This window comes from Sorex fumeus, unplaced genomic scaffold (assembly GCF_029834395.1).
Source record: "Sorex fumeus unplaced genomic scaffold, SorFum_2.1 ptg000075l, whole genome shotgun sequence".
Taxonomy (NCBI): Eukaryota; Metazoa; Chordata; class Mammalia; order Eulipotyphla; family Soricidae; genus Sorex; species Sorex fumeus.
This window is the reverse complement of record NW_026606132.1, coordinates 520365-540839: the sequence shown is the minus strand read 5'-3', so window position 1 is coordinate 540839 and position 20475 is coordinate 520365. Positions and strand designations below refer to the sequence as shown.

General features: G+C 39.2%; 1 protein-coding gene across 2 annotated transcripts in view; it reads left to right on the top strand.

Moving 5' to 3' along the window:
- The window catches only part of ENOX2 (ecto-NOX disulfide-thiol exchanger 2), a 388679-nt gene that overhangs the window by 49238 nt on the left and 318966 nt on the right, over positions 1-20475 (top strand). The gene's annotated exons all lie outside the window — the stretch shown is intronic.

The following is a 20475-nucleotide window of genomic DNA, read 5'->3' as shown; positions in this document are numbered from 1 at the left end:
ATTGTGCTGGCAGAACTGGACGGCTACATGCAAAAAAGTGGGCTCAGATCTCTGCCTAACGCCATGCACAAAAGTAAGATCGAAATGGATTTATGACCTCAACATCAGACCGGAATCCATAATGTTTATTGAAGACAAAGTTGGCAAAACTCTCCACGATATTGAAGTTAGTGGTATCTTCAAAGATGTCATGCCACTGGCCGAGCAAGTGAAAACAGAGATAGACAAATGGGACTATCTTAAACTAAGAAGCTTCTGCACCTCAAAAGAAACAGTGACCAAAATACAAAGACAGCCTACAGAATGGGAAAGAATATTCACCAAATACACATCCGACAAGGGGTTGATATCAAGGATATACAAGGTACTGGTTAAACTACACAAGAAGAAATCACCCAACCCCATCAAAAAATGGGGCGAGGAAATAAACAGAAACTTTCGCAAAGAAGAAATCCGAATGGCAAAAACACACATGAGAAAATGCTCTACATCACTAATCATCAGAGAGATGCAGATCAAAACAACAATGAGATATCATTTCACACCACAGAGACTGGCCCACATCCTCAAGAACAAAAGCAACAGGTGCTGGCGCGGATGTGGCGAGAAAGGGACCCTCCTTCACTGCTGGTGGGAATGCAGGCTGGTCCAACCCTTTTGGAAAACAGTATGGACGATTCTCAAAAAATTAGAATTCGATCTCCCATTTGACCCAGCTATAGCACTCCTGGGAATATATCCCAGAGAGGCAAAAAGGTATAGTCGAAGTGACATCTGCAATTGTTTGTTCATTGCAGCACTCTTTACAATAGCCAGAATCTGGAAAAAACCTGAGTGCCCGAGAACAGATGACTGGTTAAAGAAACTTTGGTACATTTACACAATGGAGTACTATGTAGCTGTTAGAAAAGATGAAGTTATGAAATTTACATACAAGTGGTACTACATGGAAAGTATCATGTTAAGCGAAATGAGTCAGAAAGAGCGGGATAGACACAGAAAGATTGCATTCATCTGGGGAACATAAAGCAACAAAACGGGAGACTAACACCCAGGAAGGGCTCAGATTAGCACCAGAAATTTTGCTCCATGACTTGAAGGCCAGCCACATGTGCTAGGTGAGAAGGAAGCTCAGATAGAGAAGAGAGCACCAAATAAAGGGTGTTGTGAAGACCCTCCCAGGGTGGGAGAGACATGCTAAAAGTAGTCTATAGACCAAACATGATTGCCACTCAATGCCTCTCTGGCAAAACACAGTACCCATAAGAAGAGAGAGAGAACAGGGGGGAATGCCCTGCCACAGCGGCAGGGTGGGATGGGGGGGTGATGGGGGGTGGGAGGGATGCTAGGACCCGTGGTTGGGGAGGATGGGCACTGGTGGAGGGATGGGTACTTGATCATTGTATAACTGAAACCCAAGCACAAAAATTTATAAGTCTATAAGTGTACTTCATTGTGTTTCTCTAATAAAAAAATGATAAAATAAATAAATAAATCTTTATTTGCATTCCTGGAATAATCCACTTTCTAAAGATTCGGTGTTTTTCTATGAATCTGCTTATATATCTGATAATGTGTTTTCATTCTATTGTATTTCCCTCATAAGAAAATGTTTTATTTCTCACTTTCTGGTTTCAATACTCAGTGGTTTGATTATGAGGTGTATTGAGTTTGACTAAACCTTTTGATTCTGTAGATGTAAATAAATTTTTGAAATTTTCAATTATTTTTCTATTTTTTCTTCTATAAATTTATTCACACAAGTGTTTAATTAAATTTTCATTATCCCACAGGTCACAGAGAAGCTTTTTGGGGGGGGGTCACCTCTGGTGGTACAGAGGAAATGTTTTTGGCTCTGCTCAGGAGTGATGCCTGAAGTGCTTGGGGGATCTTGTGTGATGTTGCAGAATTGAACTGAGGTCAGCTACATGCAAGCCAAGTGCTTTACCTTCTGTACTATTTTTTTTTATCCCCAAGAGCTGTTCATTTTTAAAGTTTATTTTCTCTGTGTGCTGTAGCGATAACACAGCGGTAGGGCGTTTGCCTTGCATGCAGCCAACATGGCCGACCCGAGTTCGATTCCTCCGCCCCTCTCAGAGAGCCTGGCAAGCTACCGAGAGTATCTCGCTCGCATGGCAGAGCCTGGCAAGCTCCCCGTGATGTATTTGATATGCCAAACACAGTAACAACAAAGTCTCCAATGGAGACGTTACTGGGCCCACTCGAGCAAATCGATGAACAACGGGAGGGCCTTTTCTCTATATTGTTCATAAATAGTACTTTACATGATTTTATTTTCAAGCCCACAGATTCCTCTTCTCGATTCTCCTGCCATGTCCATCCAGTGGTTTTATTTTTGGTTATTGTATTTCGATGTTCTAAAAATTATGTTTTTCCTTTTTGATGCTTCTATTTTTGATAAAAATTTCCATTGATTTTAAGTATATTTTATATATTCCTTTAAGGGTTATTTTTAAAGATGGCTAATTTTGAATTCTTGTCAGATTTCTAGTATTTTTTTTCATCATGGTGTTTGTTTTATGAATTGAGATATTTCTGATTCTTAGTATGATAAGTGGATTTTTATTAAATCCTTGATATTTGGAGTAATGTCCCCAACCAGTCAGCTTTTTCCCCCCTCTTTCAGACAATTATGTTTTTTTATATATATATAATGCCTATGTATTTAGCTGTATTTGGTGGTAAAAGTAGGAGAAACTTCATTTTCTTTAACTTTTCCTAGAATCAGAAGTTCATATATGCTTTTTATTATTCTACGTTACCATTTTTAAATTGTTGTCAAGAATTGAGTATATATTTTAAGTCTTATAGCCCCCTATTGGGCTGGAGCGATAGCACAGTAGGTAGGGTGTTTGCCTTGCACGTGAGTGACATGGCCGACCGGAGTTCTATTCCTCCACCCCTCTTGGAGAGTCGGCAAGCTACTGAGAGTATCTTGCCCGCACGGCAGAGGCTGGCAAGCTACCCGTGACCTATTTTATATGCCAAACACAGTAACAACAAGTTTTACAATGTTACTGGTACCCACTCGAGCAAATTGATGAACAATGCGAGGACAGTGACAGTGACAGTGATAGCCCCCTATTCATACTGTGCTCATAATGGTCATTGAATGGATATATTTTGGTAATGTCCCCTATCCACCTTCTTTCATTCATTTTTTTTTATTTTTGGGTCACACCCGGCGATGCACAGAGGTTAATCCTGGCTCTGCACTCAGGAATTATTCCTGGCGGTGCTCAGAGAACCATATTGGATGCTGGAAATTGAACCCAGGTTGGCCGCATGCAAGGCAAACACCCTACCCACTGTGATATTGCTCCACCCACCCTTCTTTCATTCTTTAAATAAATTTCCAAACTTATTAGGCCTACCACCCTCTTTTCAGAGAAACGAATCAGTCAGCATTCCCCTGGAAATCTACCTTCTTTAAGTAGACAGACAGAAAGCAGCTCCCTCTCTACCCCCCACCAGTTGTGCCCAAGGCTTCTTATTAAGCCCTCCTCTCCCATTTCTCCAATGACCTCCAGGGGCCAGTATCAGCCACTTTGGGGGAAAATGCCTTAAATCATTTAGGTGACCTTTAGTGGATGATCTTTAGCTCCATTGTAACTTCTCTGAATAGCCTGTTGCCATTTTCCAAATTTCTGAACTGTCTGTTCTTACTTCCAAGTCTGAATTAAGTAATTTTGGTGACCTCCTGGAGTTGTTTTGAATGAAAAGAAAAACACAAGTGCATCCTCACTTCATTGAAAAGTATGTTCAAATGTCACCTATTAAGTGACCTTTCATAATTATTATTTGTATACTTTTTTCATGCCCCTTCTCCCTACCTTATATTTTATATCTATGAATTTCTTCACTCCGTGTTAAATCTTTGCATCTCCAGTGCTTAGAAATGTCCCTTGCAATAAATAAATAAAACAGAAAAGTCCCCCATGATAAAGTAGCTTATCAATAAATATAGTTCTCCCCTTCCCTCAAAAAATATTTTAGCTGACTGAATTATGTGGAAATTGTGTAAAAGATAGGGGATAGAAGAAAATTATGCAACTACATTTTAAATTCTAGATTAGCCAGTTGCAAAAACAAACTTAGATCAAAATGTGCAAGAGAATGAACATACTATATTTTTTCTGTCCTTGCTGCCCCTATCCCTCTCACCTAAGCCACATTTCTTGTTCTATGAATCTTTAGCATAGGAGCAATATCTTTCTGAAGGTGGCATTTGCAGCCCTCCAGTGGGAAATGGTGAAATCAAAAGTTGAACATTTTTGAAGAAAGATTTTGCTTAGATGTTGGAAGCAAGTGACAGTTTGGCCAGCTGCCCCAAGTGCATTAAAACTTTCATGGTCCCTGGAGTAAATGGAATCATTCCAAATGCAGGTCTTCTAAATGAAACTCAGGACCTTGAATTGAATCCAGTTTTTTATGGGGAATAAGTAAAACGAATAGAAGCAAATGAATGGTGAAGTCATATTTTTTGTGCAGTCATATTTCTCTCCTTTATTTCACCATTGACTGGCACCTCTCACTTGTCACAGCAGAGGAAGAGATTCAACCTTTCTCCTAAGATATCATAGTATCTTGAGGATTTCTCGCCTTCTATATTAGTTTGGTATCTAAGAAACTCACCTATCAGGCACTATAGATTGGAAAAAGAAAGCAATTTTATCTTTCCCAAGATTCCATAAAAACAAGGTATATTCAGAAAAGAAATAGCATATAGTATACCACAGTAAAATATTAGGGCTATGCTAAATCAAAAATGGTAGTTAAATTTACCTTAATGTCCTCTCAAATGTATTCGCTTTCTAGCGAGACACAATTCAGGTGTGAGGACATTACTTATGTATAATACTTATCCTGGATAACTGATATCACCTCAGCTATATAACTAGAGCATCTGGCCCTTTTGAGAGAGCTTTCCTCCAGAAATTGTATTGTTCCTTGAACAGGCAAAGCATTTTCTCAAATGAGCTGTCTCCAGCAAGTTTTTCATCAAATTCTTGGCCATTGGTGCAGTTGTCTTAATTTTACTTAAGTGCCTGCTGGCTGACTTTGAGTCCAAAAGACAAAGGATATCTTATGGGACAGAATTTAATCTTGGGAGGAAAAAGAGAAACAGCTGCCTTCTACTTGACCTCTCTGCTTCTTTCCCTCTATTAAAGGAGATAAAGAGAAGAGAGAGAAAATGGCTCTCATTTCTAACTCGATTTACCATGTTTGAAGATTTGCTTTACTTGACAGATATGAATGACCACTATGTAAGCATGGGTTGTTGAAAGCATGATTTCTTATCAGAACAAAATTTAGGCTCATAATTTGCTTCCGTAAAGTTATATTTCAAATGATTGTGCCTTTGTTGTTCTGCTGAACTAAGGTAGGGGCAAACTTAATTTTGCTTTGTTTTCATTCTAATAAAGTACCACTCTCTAAGCAATTGTATGTAGTGAATAGTAGAATGAATAATGGAGGCATTTGTTTGCTTTTCTGCTAATACTGTGCTTACCAAAATAATTCCCTAAAATATGGGAAGTAAATTTAACCCATTTGTTTTGAGAGGGTGGCCAGATGCTTTGGCAGGGTGACATTTATTTGCCAGGCTCAGCAGGCCCACAACCCAATGACCTTCATACACCAGACCAGACCCACAGGCATGCATGGAAGAAAGGCAAGCCTGCCCTAGAGTGTTGAGCAAGGGCTGGGATCAGTGTGGCTGCGTGCTCTGCTGTAATGGGGTCTTACAAGAAGTACCTGCCATAGGCCTTCATCAGGGACCAGGAATCTTATTCTATTCCCTCATCCTCCCAAAAGCAACTCAGCATGGCTTCAAAGCACTCTATGCCCTGATGGAGAGGAAAGTGGGCCATAAATATTGAGAAGTTTCTCTTCATTTTGTTGTTGAACTGGAAGAGGAGAAAGTGTGCCCCTGTGTAGGGCCAATGCCTATACTAGACTTTGGGACACTGGTATGTGGCCGGTGTCTTTGGATCAAGAAAACTGTAGCCTAAGGAAGGCCAGCTGGGAAGACTAAGGGTTGTCAGTCTTTCCCTGTCCTCCAGGTAAGAACCTGGCCTGTTTGAATTTCAGTACACATGAGCAAGAGATTTGTGTATATATCAACCTACTCATACTGTTATATATTCATTAAATATTTATTGAGCATCTGCTACTCAAGCACTGCTTGATACAACGACAAAAAGAAAAAAGAGGTGAATATTTTTATTAAACTGGGGCCTTGAAGGTATACTGCTCCTTAAAACCTTCTCTTCTGAAGTGCATCCCTGTTTTATTTTGTTTTCTCGGGCAGGAGGGTGAGACCCTTCAAGATGAAATTCCTGTCTTTTGTTTTCTATGATTCATTCACCATTCAATAACTACTTGTAGGGCTAGATTTAACAGGGACTTTTGAAGACAGAAGTGTAGGAAAGTTTCGGAGATCATGATGGGATGTCAGATCTAGAAGGGATCTTAAAGATAATCTAGTTCATGGATTTTAAAAGACTGTGCAGAAGATAGCACAGTGGTAGGGCATTTGCCTTGCAAGCGGCCAGCCCAGCCGACCCGGGTTCGATTCCTTCGCCCCTTTCGGAGAGCCCAGCAAGCTATCGAGAGTATCTTGCCCACACGGCAAAGCCTGGCAAGCTACCCATGACGTATTTGATATGCCAAACACAGTAACAACAAAGTCTCATAATGGAGACCTAACTGGGCCCGCTCAAGCAAATCCATGAACAATGGGAGGACAGTGCTACCGTGCTATAGTATAGAAGATACCTTTAGAGCTGCTTCCAGGGAATTGAGAAAACCCAGTAAAGGTATATGGAACTGTTGTGGCCAATTTTCTTATACACAGTGCATTGCTAATAGATTTTATTTAAAGGCCTGTCTGCTTTAAAAAATCCTAAAAATGACTGGTCACAAAGCAACACCTCTATCTTTAGATATTTTAGATAGGACTAAGAACGTTAGTCTGTTGAAGTTCACATGTAGTTATTGATACTCTACTCTTAAAATTAAAATATTCTATTTTTCAGTGTGAAGTTCTGTCTATAAAATTCACTGCTGTTCACAACTGTCACATGATCAATGCAATATTTGATGCATAGTTGAAAGGAGGAATGTAAAAATCCACTTCGACACTTCATCTCTTTGGTCATAGTTTAGTATCTCTACACTTAGCAAAGTAACTGTCACACAGTGTGTGCTTAATGGTGGTTGTTGTATTGGTGGTAGTTATCCATGATTGATAGTTTTATCTTTGCTTATTAATGCACTCTAATCCTTTTATTCCCCCCTCCCCTCAACTTTTACTTTAAGCAGCTTTCTTGGTCTTATTATCTGACAGCAATACTTAGGGTGGGCTGCATGTAGAAACTCGAATATAGATAGGAGATTCTAACCATAGCTACCACTTAAACACTTTTAGCTGATAGGCTTAATTATGCAACACTTTTCAGTAGCCTGTTGTCAAGTATAAGAAAGCAAATGTTAAGCATGACTTGTACTAAAAATGCTTTTGAAAATTCAGTTGAGGTTTTTGCTTTTCTATTTCTATGTTTATGTATGTTATTGCTTTATTATTTTAAAACAAGAATCACTGTGCCCTCCTCATTGCATCCCTATGAATTAAATTTTTAGTTTCAGTTTTATACTCTTGCTCTCGTAGCTTCCTTAGTTGTGTGGGTTTAGTTAGCTCCCCTTTTCCACCTTTCCTGCTGTCTTCTCATGGTTTCTCAATTGGATATTTTCCAGTTCAGATTACCAGTATACTGACCGGACTTTTGAACGTTTCTCAAGGGAAGGTTACTTAGTACTGCAGTTTTTGCATCTTGCAGATAGATCTTCTAGTAACAGTTTGGCCAGAATAATTTCTTTCTGGCATAGGTATTATTAAGACTGCTTTAAGGATTTGCTCGAGCGGGCCCAGTAACGTCTCCATTGGAGACTTTGTTGTTACTGTGTCTGGCATATCGAATACTCTCGGTAGCTTGCCGGGCTCTCCGAGAGGGGCGGAGGAATCGAACTCGGGTCGGCCATGTTGGCCGCTTGTAAGGCGAACACGCTACCCGCTGTGCTATAAGGTCTGTTATCACCAACCACTGCTCCTGCAGCTCTTGTCAGTGCAATCCTGACCTGAAAGATTGCGTTTGTCGTCAGACAGAATTGAGGTTTTTTTTTTGTTGTTTATTCTTGCTTTTGAGTATTGTTACCTCCTATTAGAATTCTAGTAGAGGAAAGCATTATAACAAAATTTCAGAATCCAGAGCTAGAGCTTTGGTCTCCATTGGGAAAAATAAGATATCTAGTTTTAGAAGTTAAGACTATATTTGCAGTATTTCATTTAATATTACTTTCATAATCCCCCTCCCTCACATTTGGGGATGAATTAATTATAGTGAAAGGATACATTTTCAGTCTTTTCAGATGTTCACTTTTATTGATATATAGAGCCTTGACTTTTGCATTCATAGTGTCTTTGTTTTCTGACTAGAATTATAATTAATGTGTGCATTTTCATTTTAAAGTATAGAGATTTGAAGAAACCTAGGCCAGTTTAATCATTTCTAGTAGAGACTGGGCTATTTTTAGAGGAGATTTGAAACTGGGATTAGGAGATAATTTGAGGGTATGAAATATGATTTAGCATGTTAGAAACTTGTGTAGTTTATCAGACTAAAAACTGATTTTCTACCCAAGAAACATGCTATAACTAGGATTTTCTTAAGGTGGCACTTATTTTTAATACAGTATAGTCTTTGAACATTATATAATGTAAGTCAGATCAATTGAGTTTATCAGAGTCAGTCAACATTTGTTATCTATGGCACTTAGGAATTAAGATACTGGTTTTAAACAGTTGATTTAAATGTGTTCTGTTTTTGTTTTATATTATCTTGATTGTAAGTTTTACATTGCTGATGGAAATAATTTATTATTTTATTTACTTTTTATTGTATTGTAAAACCGTAGTTATAATAGTGTTAACGTTTTGGGTACAAAAAGTCCAAATGTCACTTTGCTCTACCTATTCCTACTCTTCCTCTAAAACTCATCTCTAGGTAAGCTCATTGTGTTATTGTATACTGTTTATCCCCTTTCTTTGTTTCTTTATATACCACATATGAGAGATATTACCTGATAAGCGTCTTATTTATTTATTTAGCTTAGCATAGGTTCCATCAATACTGGAGCAAAACACAAGATTTCATCTTTTCTTGTAGCTGAGTACTATTTCATTGTGTAAAAGTACCTAGTTTTCTTATCCATTCATCTGTTGTTGGACATTTGGGTTGCTTTCAGATATTGGCTATTGTAAATAGTACTGCAGTGCACATAGGTGTGCATATGTCTTTTTACATTAATGACTTAGTGTTCTTGGATAAATGCTAAGGAGTGGAATCACTGGGGTGTGTAGGATTTCTTTTTCTATTTTTTTAAAATTTCTGTACTGTTATCTGAAGAGGATGAATGAAACAACATTCCCACCAACAAGAGGATCCATGTTTCATTATAGTTCTACCAGCACTAGCTGCTTCCATTCTTTGTAACAAAGGCTGTTCTCACCAGTGTGAGGTGGTATCTTATTGTCTTTCATTTGCATTTGCCTTTTAGTAAGTGATAACAAAGTATTTTTTTTCCCTCCCGTTGATCGTCGATTTGCTCAAGTGGGCCCAGTAACGTCTCCATTGGAGACTTTGTTGTTACTGTGTCTGGCATATTGAATACTCTAAGTAGCTTGCCAGGCTCTCCGAGAGGGGCGGAGGAATCAAACTCGGGTCGGCCATGTTGGCCGCTTGTAAGGCAAACGCCCTACCCGCTGTGCTATCGCTCCAGCCTATAATTTTAAATTTTTATTAGTGAAACACCATGGGGTACAGTTGTAGATTTACAAAGTTTTGTGCTTGGGTTTCGATTATACAATGATCAAATAGCCATCCCTCCACCAGTGCCCATTTTCCACCACCATGGATCCTAGTATCCCTCCCACACCCATCCCCCATCCCACCCTGCCTCTGTGGCAGGGCATTCACTTTGTTCTCTCTCTCCTTTTGGGTGTTGTGCTCTGCAAAAGAGGCATTGAGTGGCAATCATGTTCAGTCCATAGACTACTTTCAACATGCTTCTCCCCTCCTGGGAGGATCCTCCAAACACCCTTAATTTGGTGCTCCCTTCTCTATCTGAGCTGCCCTTTCCCCTAGAATTCCCGGCTGGCCTCTAAGCCATGGAGTAATCATCCTGGTACTGATGTTGGCTATTCTTGGGTATTAATCTCCTATTTTGATACTTTATGTCCCCCAGATGAATGCAATATTTTTATGTCTATCCCTCTCTTTCTGACTCATTTTGCTTAGCAAGATACTTTCCATGTAGTACCACTTGTATGTAAATTTCATGACTTCATCTTTTCTAAGAGCTACATAGTACTCCATTGTGTAGATGTACCAAAGTTTTGTTAACCGGTCATCTGTTCTTGGGCACTCAGGTTTTTTCCAGATTCTGGCTATCGTAAATAGTGCTGCAATGAACAAACAAGTGCAGATGTCACTTCGACTATACATTTTTGCCTCTCTGGGATATAATCCCAGGAGTTGTATTGCTGGGTCAAATGGGAGCTCAATTTCTAATTTTTTGAGAAACGTCCATACTGTTTTCCAAAAGGGCTGAACCAGTCGGGATTTCCACCAACAGTGAAGGAGTGTCCCTTTCTCGCCACATCCGTGCCAGCAACGGTTGCTTTTGTTCTTTTGAATGTGGGCCAGTCTCTGAGGTGTGAGATGGTATCTCATTGTGGTTTTGATCTGCATCTCCCTGATGATTAATGATGTAGAGCATTTTCTCATGTGCTTTTTTGCCATTCGGATTTCTTCTTTGAGAAAGTTTCTGTTCATTTCATTGCCCCATTTTTTGATGGGGTTGTATGTTTTCTTCTTGTGGAGTTCAACCAGTACTTTATATATCCTTGATATCAACCCCTTGTCAGATGTATATTCGGCAAATATCCTTTCCCGTTCTGTAGACTGCCTTTGTATTTTGGTCACTGTTTCTTTTGAGGTGCAGAAGCTTCTTAGTTTAAGATAGTCTCATTTATCGATCTCTGTTTTCACTTGCTCCACCAGTGGCATGACATCTTTGAAGATACCATTAGCTTCAATGTCATGAAGGGTTTTGCCAACTTTGTCTTCAGTGTACCTTATGGTTTCTCGTCTGATATTGAGGTCTTCAATCCATTTTGATCTTACTTTTGGTGTTAGGCAGATTTCTGAGCCCATTTTTTTTGCATGTAGCCGTCCAGTTTTGCCAGCACCATTTGTTAAAGAGACTTTCCTTACTCCACTTCACATTTCTTTTACCTTTATGAAAGATTAGATGATCATATGATTGAGGGGAGATGTCAGTGTATTCAACCCTGTTCCATTGGTCTGCAACTCTGCCTTTGTTCCAGTACCATGCTCTTTTAATTATTACTGCTTTGTAGTAGAGTTTGAAGTTCGGGAGGTTGATTCCCCCCATTTTCTTTTTCCTAAGAATGGCTTTAGCTATTTGTAGGGTCTTATTGTTCCATATGAATTTTTGGAGTGTTTGCTCCATTTCTTTGAAGAATGTCATGGGTATCCTTATAGAGAGTGCATTGAATTTGTACAATGCTTTGGGAAGTATTGCCATTTTGACAATGTTAAGTCTCCTGACCCATGAGCAGGGGATATCTTTCCATTTTCTCATGTCCTCTTTTATTTCCTGAAGTAGCGTTTTGTAGTTTTCTTTGTACAGGTCCTTTACTTCCTTAGTTCAGCTTATTCATAGGTACTTGATTTTCTGGGACACAATTGTGAATGGAATTGTTTTTTTCATGTCACTTTCTTCTCTCTCACTGTTTGCGTATAGGAAAGCCATTGACCTTTGGATATTGATTTTATTTAGCCTGCAACTTTAGTATAGAAGTTTATTGTTTGCAGGAGTTTCTTGGTGGAGGTTTTAGGGTTCTCTAAGTATAGTATCATATCATCTGTGAATAGTGAGAGCGTGATTTCTTCCTTTCCTACCTGAATGCCCTTAATATCTTTTTCTTGCCTAATCGCTATTGCAAGTACTTCCAGTACTATATTGAACAGCAGTCGAGAGAGTGGGCATCCTTGTCTCATCCCTGATCTTAGTGGGAAGGCTCTCAGTTTTTCCCCATTGAGGATGATGCTTGCTGTAGGCTTGTGGTTGATGGCTTTAGCTATGTTGAGGAAGGTCCCCTCTATACCCATTTTGGCTAGGGTTTTCATCATAAAGGGGTGCTGGATCTTGTCAAATGCTTTCTCTGCATCTATTGATATGATCATATGGTTTTTATCTTTTCTTTTGTAGATATGATGGATTATGTTGATTGATATCCGAACGTTAAACCATCCTTGGATCCCTGGGATGAATCCTACTTGGTCATGGTGTATGATCTTTTTGATGAGTAGTTGGATTCTATTTGCTAGTAGTTTGTTGAGGATCTTTGCATCTGTGTTCATCAGGGATATCGGCCTGTAATTCTCTTTCTTTGTGGTATCTCTGTCTGCTTTTGGTATCAGTGTGATATTCGCTTCGTAGAAACTGTTTGGAAGTGTTTTTGATATTTCAATTTCGTGGAAAAGCTTAAAGAGGATTGGGAGTAAGTCTTCTTCAAAGATTTGGAAGAATTCACTAGTGAATCCATCTGGGCCAGGGCTTTTGTGCTTGGGGAGACTTTTTATTACCATTTCAATTTCCTTGCACCATTCGCTGACTTCTCTAGAATTCCTACTTCTGATTTCAACCTGGTTCCAGCACATTGTCTGTCTGTCTGTCTGTGTGGAACACTTGAGTGCTGGAACCGGGATGAACTCAGAAGTACTAATTCTAGAGAAGTCAGTGAGTGATATGCAACCTTGGGATTTAAGAAGTGTAGTTGTTTCTGGAACTTGCTAGACCAGGTTTAAACGAAGATTTCTTATCAGAAAGTTACCTACAGCGAAAGCAGAATTCTCAATTTAAATTTCTTATTGGAAGAACATTAATGGTTATTAACAGTTGTAATTCTTTTGAACTTAAGAATCTATACTCTCCAGGAAGAGCTGTGGAATTAGAGCCTAAAACTAAGATGAAATAAGAGTTTAGAGAAAGCAAGAACTTATCTTACAAGCCTCAGCTAACTTTTATGAAAAATTTGTAAGAGGCAGTTTCCCTTTTCTCACAGAACCTAGCTCCCAGAACCACGCGGCCGCATTTGCAGCCGCGCAACATCTTATTATGACATCTTATTATCTCATTCCTACGTTGGACAAACTGGCAGGCTAACGAATGTAACCTGCCCACACGGCAGAGTCTGGCAAACTCCCCGTGGCGTACCCAATATGCCAAATACCAGTAACAGTGATGGGTCTCATTCTCCTAAAGAGCCTTGAATATAGCACTTTTTAAAAAATCTCAGGGCTAGGATGAAGGAGACGTTACAGGGGCCTGCTCGAGGCAATCGACGAATAACAGGATGGTTGTGATTCGTGATTCGTGATTCAATTTCCTTGATGGTGATAGGTCTGTTCAGGTATTCCAGGTCTTCTTCTTTCAGCCTTGGGTGTCTGTAGGAGTCTAGGAATTCATCCATTTCCTCGAGGTTTTCATGGTCCGTGGCATAAAGCTTCTCAAAATACTCCCTGAGGATCCTTTGCATTTCTGTAGTTTCTGTTGTAATGACCCCCTTTTCATTTCTGATTCGGTTTATTATGGTTTTCTCTCACCCTTTCTTTGTGAGTGTTGCTAGAGGTTTATCCATCTTGTTAATTTTCTCAAAGAACAAGCTCTTGGTTTCATTGATCTTTCGGATTGTTTTTTGGGTTTCGATCTCGTTAATCTCTGCTCTGAGTTTTATTATTTCCTTTCTCCTGTTCGGGTTGTGCCTCTTTTATTGGTCCTTCTCCAAGCTTTTAATCTGTGAGGTTAGTTTATTTATGTGGGCTCGCTCCTCCTTCCTGAGGAATGCTTGTAGAGCTATAAACTTTCCTCTTAAGACAGCTTTTGCTGTGTCCCATAAGTTATGGTAACTCGTGTCCTCATTTTCATTCATTTCTAGTAATCTTTTGATTTCCTCTTTGATTTCCTTTCTGAGCCACTCGTTGTTCAATAGTGCACTGTTTAATTTCCAGGTGTTTGAATTAGTTTTTTGTTCTTGTGTGGTATTTACTTCTAATTTCAGTGCATTATAGTCTGAGAAGATTGTTGATAAATCTCTATCTTCTTAATTTTATGGAGGTAGGTTTTGTTTCTCAGCAATGTGGCCTATCTTGGAAAATATTTCATGTACACTTGAGAGGAATGTGTATTCAGCTTTTTGAGGATAAAGTGTCCTGTATATATATATATACTTAGTTCCTTTCTTCCATTGTTTCTGTCAGATGAAGTATGTCCTTGCTTAGCTTGAGTCTGGTTGATCTATCAAGAGGTGATAAAGCGATGTTGAAGTCTCCCTCTAGTATTGTGCTGCTATTGATGTCTTTCTCCAAATCTGTGAGTAGTTGTTTTAAGTATTTTGCTGTTCCTCATTAGGTGCATATACATTTAGTATTGTAAGTACTTCCTGTTGTACAGAACCTTTGATCAGTAAGAAATGGTCTTCACTGTCTCTTGTGACCTTCTTCACTTTGAAATCTAGTTGGTCTGATATTAGGATGGCTATCCCAGCTTTTTTTGGGAGCTGTTTGCCTATAGGATTGTTTTCCAGTCTTTTACTCTGAGTCTGTATTTGCTTTGACTATTGAGATGTGTTTCTTGCAGGCAGCAGAATGTTGGGTTCAGTTTTCTAATCCATCCTGCCACTCTGTGTCTTTTAATTGATGTGTTTAGCCCATTGACATTGAGAGAGATTATTGTTATGGGGTGTTGTCCCATTTTTTCTTTTGAAATTTGTTGTATTTGAGGGGCCTGTCTTGCCTTAAATTAGCCCACTTAGTTGTTCTTGTAACCATGGTTTTGAGTCTATGAAGTTCCTGAGCTGTTGTTTATCTGAGAAACTGTGTTGTTCCTTCTGTTATGAATGAGAGTCTTGCTGGGTAAAGTATTTTTGATGAAGCATTTATTTCATTGAGTTTGTTCACTATATCCCACCACTGTTTTTGGGCCATGAGGGTTTCATCAGACAAATCAGCTGTGAATTTTAAGGATGCTCCTTTGTAGGAGATTTCTTTCTTCGATCTTGCTGCTTTCAGAATTTTGTCTCTCTCTAAGGTTTTGGTCATTCTGAGCAGGATGTGTCTTGGAGTATTTTTATTCGGATTTCTTCTAGATGGTACCCTTCAGGCCTCTGAATGTGGTCACAAGTTTTCTTCAGCTCTGGAAACGTTGTAGCAATGATGTCTTTGACAGTTTCTTCTTCATCAAGGTTTTCTTCCTGTCCCTCTGGGACTCCAATAATTCTTATGTTACCCCTATTGGCTTCATCATGATCTCTTGCCATCTGTTCTGGAATTGTGAGACTCTTTTCCATTTTTGATCTTTTCTGGAGAGTCTCTGAACTTCATCTTCGAGCTCACTGATTCTGTTCTCAGCAGCTGTTACTCTGCTGCTGAGGCCTTCCACTGAGTTTTTCAATTCGCTTACCAGGTTTTTCAGGCTAACATTTCCGTTTGCATTTTCCTCATTTCTTCCTTCAAATCCTCTTGTCTTTTACTGGCATTGCTTTCTATTGTTTCTTTTAGTTCCCTAAGCATCCTAAGTAGCTGCCTTCTGAATTCCTTATCAGAGAAGTTGTCTAACACTACAGTATTGTTGGTGTCTTTTGGGGTAGCCTCTTTGATAAGAAAGTTTGGTGGGCTTTTGCATTGCTTTACCATTGTGACCAGTGTGGTTTAGTCCTTCACGTTCACTGTTACTATTCTGCTTGATATGCAGAATGAATTGAGATAGGCTTAACGAGTTATTGGCTAATGTGTTTCTAGTGATTTAGCTAACCCAGAGAAGGTTCCATCTAAGAGGGTAACTTATGGTTCTTATGGGATATATAGTAGGATAATAATTGGTGGCCACGATAGCGGCCGAGGCTCCAGAAAGGGATAACAAAATATTTTTCAGGTACTTATTGACTGCATATCTTTGTCAAGGAATTGTCAAGGAAAAGGGAGTTTGTAGACATTTCATTCTATGTCTTTAAGCTATATTAGGGCTGGAAAAATACTATGGGGTTAAGTAACTTGCCTGGCATGTGCTGATCCTGCTTTAACTCCAGCACCACATGGTCCTGTAAGAAATGCTGGGAGCAACCTCTGAACACAGAGCCAGGAGTAATTCCGGAACACCACAGGATGAGGCCTCCAAAGCCACCCAGACACAAAGAATAAAATATATTGTAAAGCTACAGTAATCAGAAACATACAGTATTAGAATAAAAGCTGACTTTCAGACCAAGTGAATAGAATTGAGACCCCAAAAATAAACTCCAAGATGTATGGACAATTAATGTCAAAGAAGCTAGGTATGTATAGTGAAATAAAGAAAACCACTTTAACAAATTGTGCTGTGAAAACAGGGTAGCCACATGCGAAAAATGAAGCTAGACTCCTCCTATCTCCATTCACAAAGATTGTCTCAAAATGGAATGGGTTCAGGATACAGTATAGTAGTTAGGATGCATGACTGCATTCATCCAACCAAGGTTTGATGTTGGGCACCACATGATTCTATAAGCTTTGGAGGCTCTTGAGTATTGCCATGGTGAACTGGTAATCTCAGTACTGCAGAGTTCAAGCAGCATAACATCTTGGTGCCCTTGCATTGAGCAGCCAGTGTATTTGGCAGAGAATCGCTGATGGAACACTTAGCCCTCCTGAGAAACACTTGGGAGCCGCCTCTCAAATTAAAAAAAAGACTCCAAAGTGTTAGATCATAATGTAAGTTGCCTGCCTTGCAGACAGAGAACTCCTTTTAATCCTTAGCATTGCATATGGTCTCCACCCACTGCTAGAGTGATCCCTGAATACAGAAACTAAGGATTTATCAGTGCTAAGTCTTGAGCACTGATAGCTTTGACCCAACCCCTTTTAACATAAATTTAAAAATAGATTAAGGATGTTGATATTCAATAAAAAAGATAAAAACCATTTAATCATATCAGTAGGCAGAAAGCATTTGACAAGATCTAGCACCTATTTATCATGAAAACTCTCAGCAAAATTGAAATTGAAGGAATTTTCCACAAAACCATCTACCACAAGCCCACAGCAAGCATTATTCTCAATGGGGAGAAACTAAAAACCTTCCCTATAAGATCAGAGAAAAGACAAGGCTGCTCACTCTCGACAGTCTTATTCTATATAGTACTGGAAGTTCTTGCCATAGCAGTTAGGCAAGAAAAACATTAAGCGCATCCAGATAGGAAATGAAGAGGTCAAGCTATCACTATTTGTGGATAACAATGCTATACTTAGAAAATCCTAAACACTCTACAATAAAGCTCCTAGAAACACTAGTTTTATATAGTAAAGTGTCAGGCTACAAAATCAATACCCAAAAGTCCGCGGCTTTCCTATACACAAATAATGAAAGAGAAGAAAGATATTAAAAAAAATCCTAGTCACAATGGTCACGGTCACGGTCCTCCCGTTGTTCATCAATTTGCTTGAGCAGGCCCAGTAACGTCTCCTTCGTGAGACTTGTTACTGTGTTTGGCATATTGAGTACGTCACGGGTAGCTTGTCAGGCTCTGCTGTGCGGGCGAGATACTCTTGGTAGCTTGCCGGGCTCTTCGAGAGGGCCTGAGGAATCGAACTTTGGGTCGGCCATGTTGGCTGCGTGCAAGGCAAACGCCCTACCCGCTGTGCTATCGCTCCATCACTAGGTGATGGAGCGATAGCACAGCGGGTGCTCAAGTTCCTAGTCACAATAGTGCCTCAATAAATCAATTATCTTGGAATCAGCTAGCCTAAATAGGTGAAGGACCTATGCAAAGAAAATTACAAAATACAACTTCAAGAAATGAGGACACTAGGAAATAGAGACACATCTCCTGCCCATGGATCAGGAGGTGGTGGTGCTGGGAAAACTGGACAGCTACCTTCAAAACAATGAACTCAGACCTCTATATAAAGCCAGGCACAAAAGTCAGATCAAAATGGATTAAAGACCTCAATATCAGACCTGAATCCATAAGGTCCATGGAGGAAAATGTAGTCAGAATCGTCTGTGCCATTGAAGCTAAAGGCATCTTTAAGTATGAAACATCACTGACCAAGCAAGTGGAAATGAATATAAGCAAAATGGGACTACATTAAACTAAGAAGTTTCTGCACCTCAAAAGAAAGGGTGACCAAATACAGAGAGAGCCCATGGAATGGGAAAAATTGTTTACCCAATACCCATTGATAAGGGGTTAATATCCAGAATATACAACTTTAGTAGAACTGTATAACAAAAAACCTCCAACTCCATCAAAAAGTGGGGAGAAGAAATTAACAGACTTCCTCAAAAAAGAAATACAAATGGCCAAAAGTCACATGAAAAAATGCTCTACATTACTAATCATCAGAAAGATGCAAATCAAAACAATAAAATACCATCTCACACCACAGAGACTGGCACACATCAAAAAGAACAAGAACAAACAGTGCTCACACGGATGTGGGGAAAAAGGTACTCTCTTTCATGTTTGGTGGGAATGCCAACTGGTCCAGCCTTTCTGGAAAGCAGTATGGGCGTTCCTTAAAAAACTAGAAGAGCTTCCATATAACCCTGCAATATCACTTTTGGGAATATATCCCAGGGTACAAAAAAGAACAGTAGAAATGACATCTGTACCTGTATGTTCATTCCAGCACTGTTCACAATAGCCAGAATTTGGAAACACCCTGGGTACCTGAGAACAGATGACTGGTTAAAGAAACTCTGGTACATCTACACAATGGAATAATATTCAGCTGTTAGAAAAAAATGAAGTCATGAAATTTGCATATAAATGGATCAACATGGAGAGTATCATGCTAAGTGAAATGAGTCAGAGAGAGTGGGACAGACATAGAATGACTGTACTCATTTGTGCAATATAAAGTAACATAGTGGGAGACTACCACCCAACGTCAGTAGAGGCAAGGACCAGAAATATTGCTCCATGGTTGGAAGCCTGCCTCATGAGCTTGGGGAGAAGGCAGCTAGAATAGAGAAGAGATCACTAAGTAAATGATGGTTGGAGGGATCACATGGGATGGGAGATATGTGCTGAAAGTAGATAAAGGACCAAATGTGATGGCCTCTCAGTATCTGTATTGCAGACCATAATGCCCAAAACTGTAGATAGTATGGGGGAGATTGTTGTCTGCCAAAGAGGCAAGGGGAGTGGGGAAGAGGGCAGATACAGAGGACTTTGGTGGTGGAAAATGTGCACTGGTGAGGGATGGGTGTTCAATCATTGTATGACTGAAACTCAAATATGAAAGCTTTGTAACTATCTCATGGTGATTCAAAAGGTAAAGGTAAAGGCCCTCCCGTTGTTCGTCGATTTGCTCGAGCGGGCCCAGTAATGTCTCCATTGGAGACTTTGTTGTTACTGTGTTTGGCATATCGAATACGTCACGGGGAGCTTGCCAGGCTCTGCCGTGCGGGCGAGATACTCTTGGTAGCTTGCTGGGCTCTCCGAGAGGGGCGGAGGAATCGAACTCGGGTTGGCCATGTTGGCTGCGTGCAAGGCAAACACCCTACCGCTGTGCCATATGGTGATTCAATAAAAAATAAAAAATAAAAACTTTATGCATTAAATAAAATTTAAATTTCATATCAACTTTTAAAATAGTAAATATTGAAGGAATCATAATGGTATACAGAAATAGTGCATGTATATTGTCTATATAAATATATATTATGTATCAAAATACATATATTATTGTGTATATATCTCCTAGAATTATTTTTTATTCAAGAGATATGAAATCTGAAGAGGAATTTTGCCAGCATGGCTTTTGATTCCTGTAATGTTTGGGTAAAGTTTGGCATATGATCAATATTTGGACTGCCCATGTCTAAAATTTTTGGATTTTTAATATTTTTCATAGTAAAAGATATGCTATCTTGTATCATTATAAGAACTCTTTAATAAAAAATGGATGTTGATATTAGGCCAGATCCTATATCTCTATGATCTATATCTTTTCAGTAAATTGACTACATTGACAAAGAATACAAAATCAAAAATAAACAAATGGGACTACATAAAGTATTTTTGCACTGTGAAAGACACTTTGGCTGAAATAAAAAGACGCCCTACCGAGTGTGATAAAATATTTGCATACTTTACACCTGATACATGTCGAATATTGAAGATGGATAAAACATAAGGTTTAACAACAAGGACAACACTCTTATCAAAACATGCAAAGAAGAGATGAACAGATATTTCTTGAATCGTTTCTTCTTCAAAGATTTGTGTCTGCATTAGGCAGGATAGACAGCTGTCATTGTTTT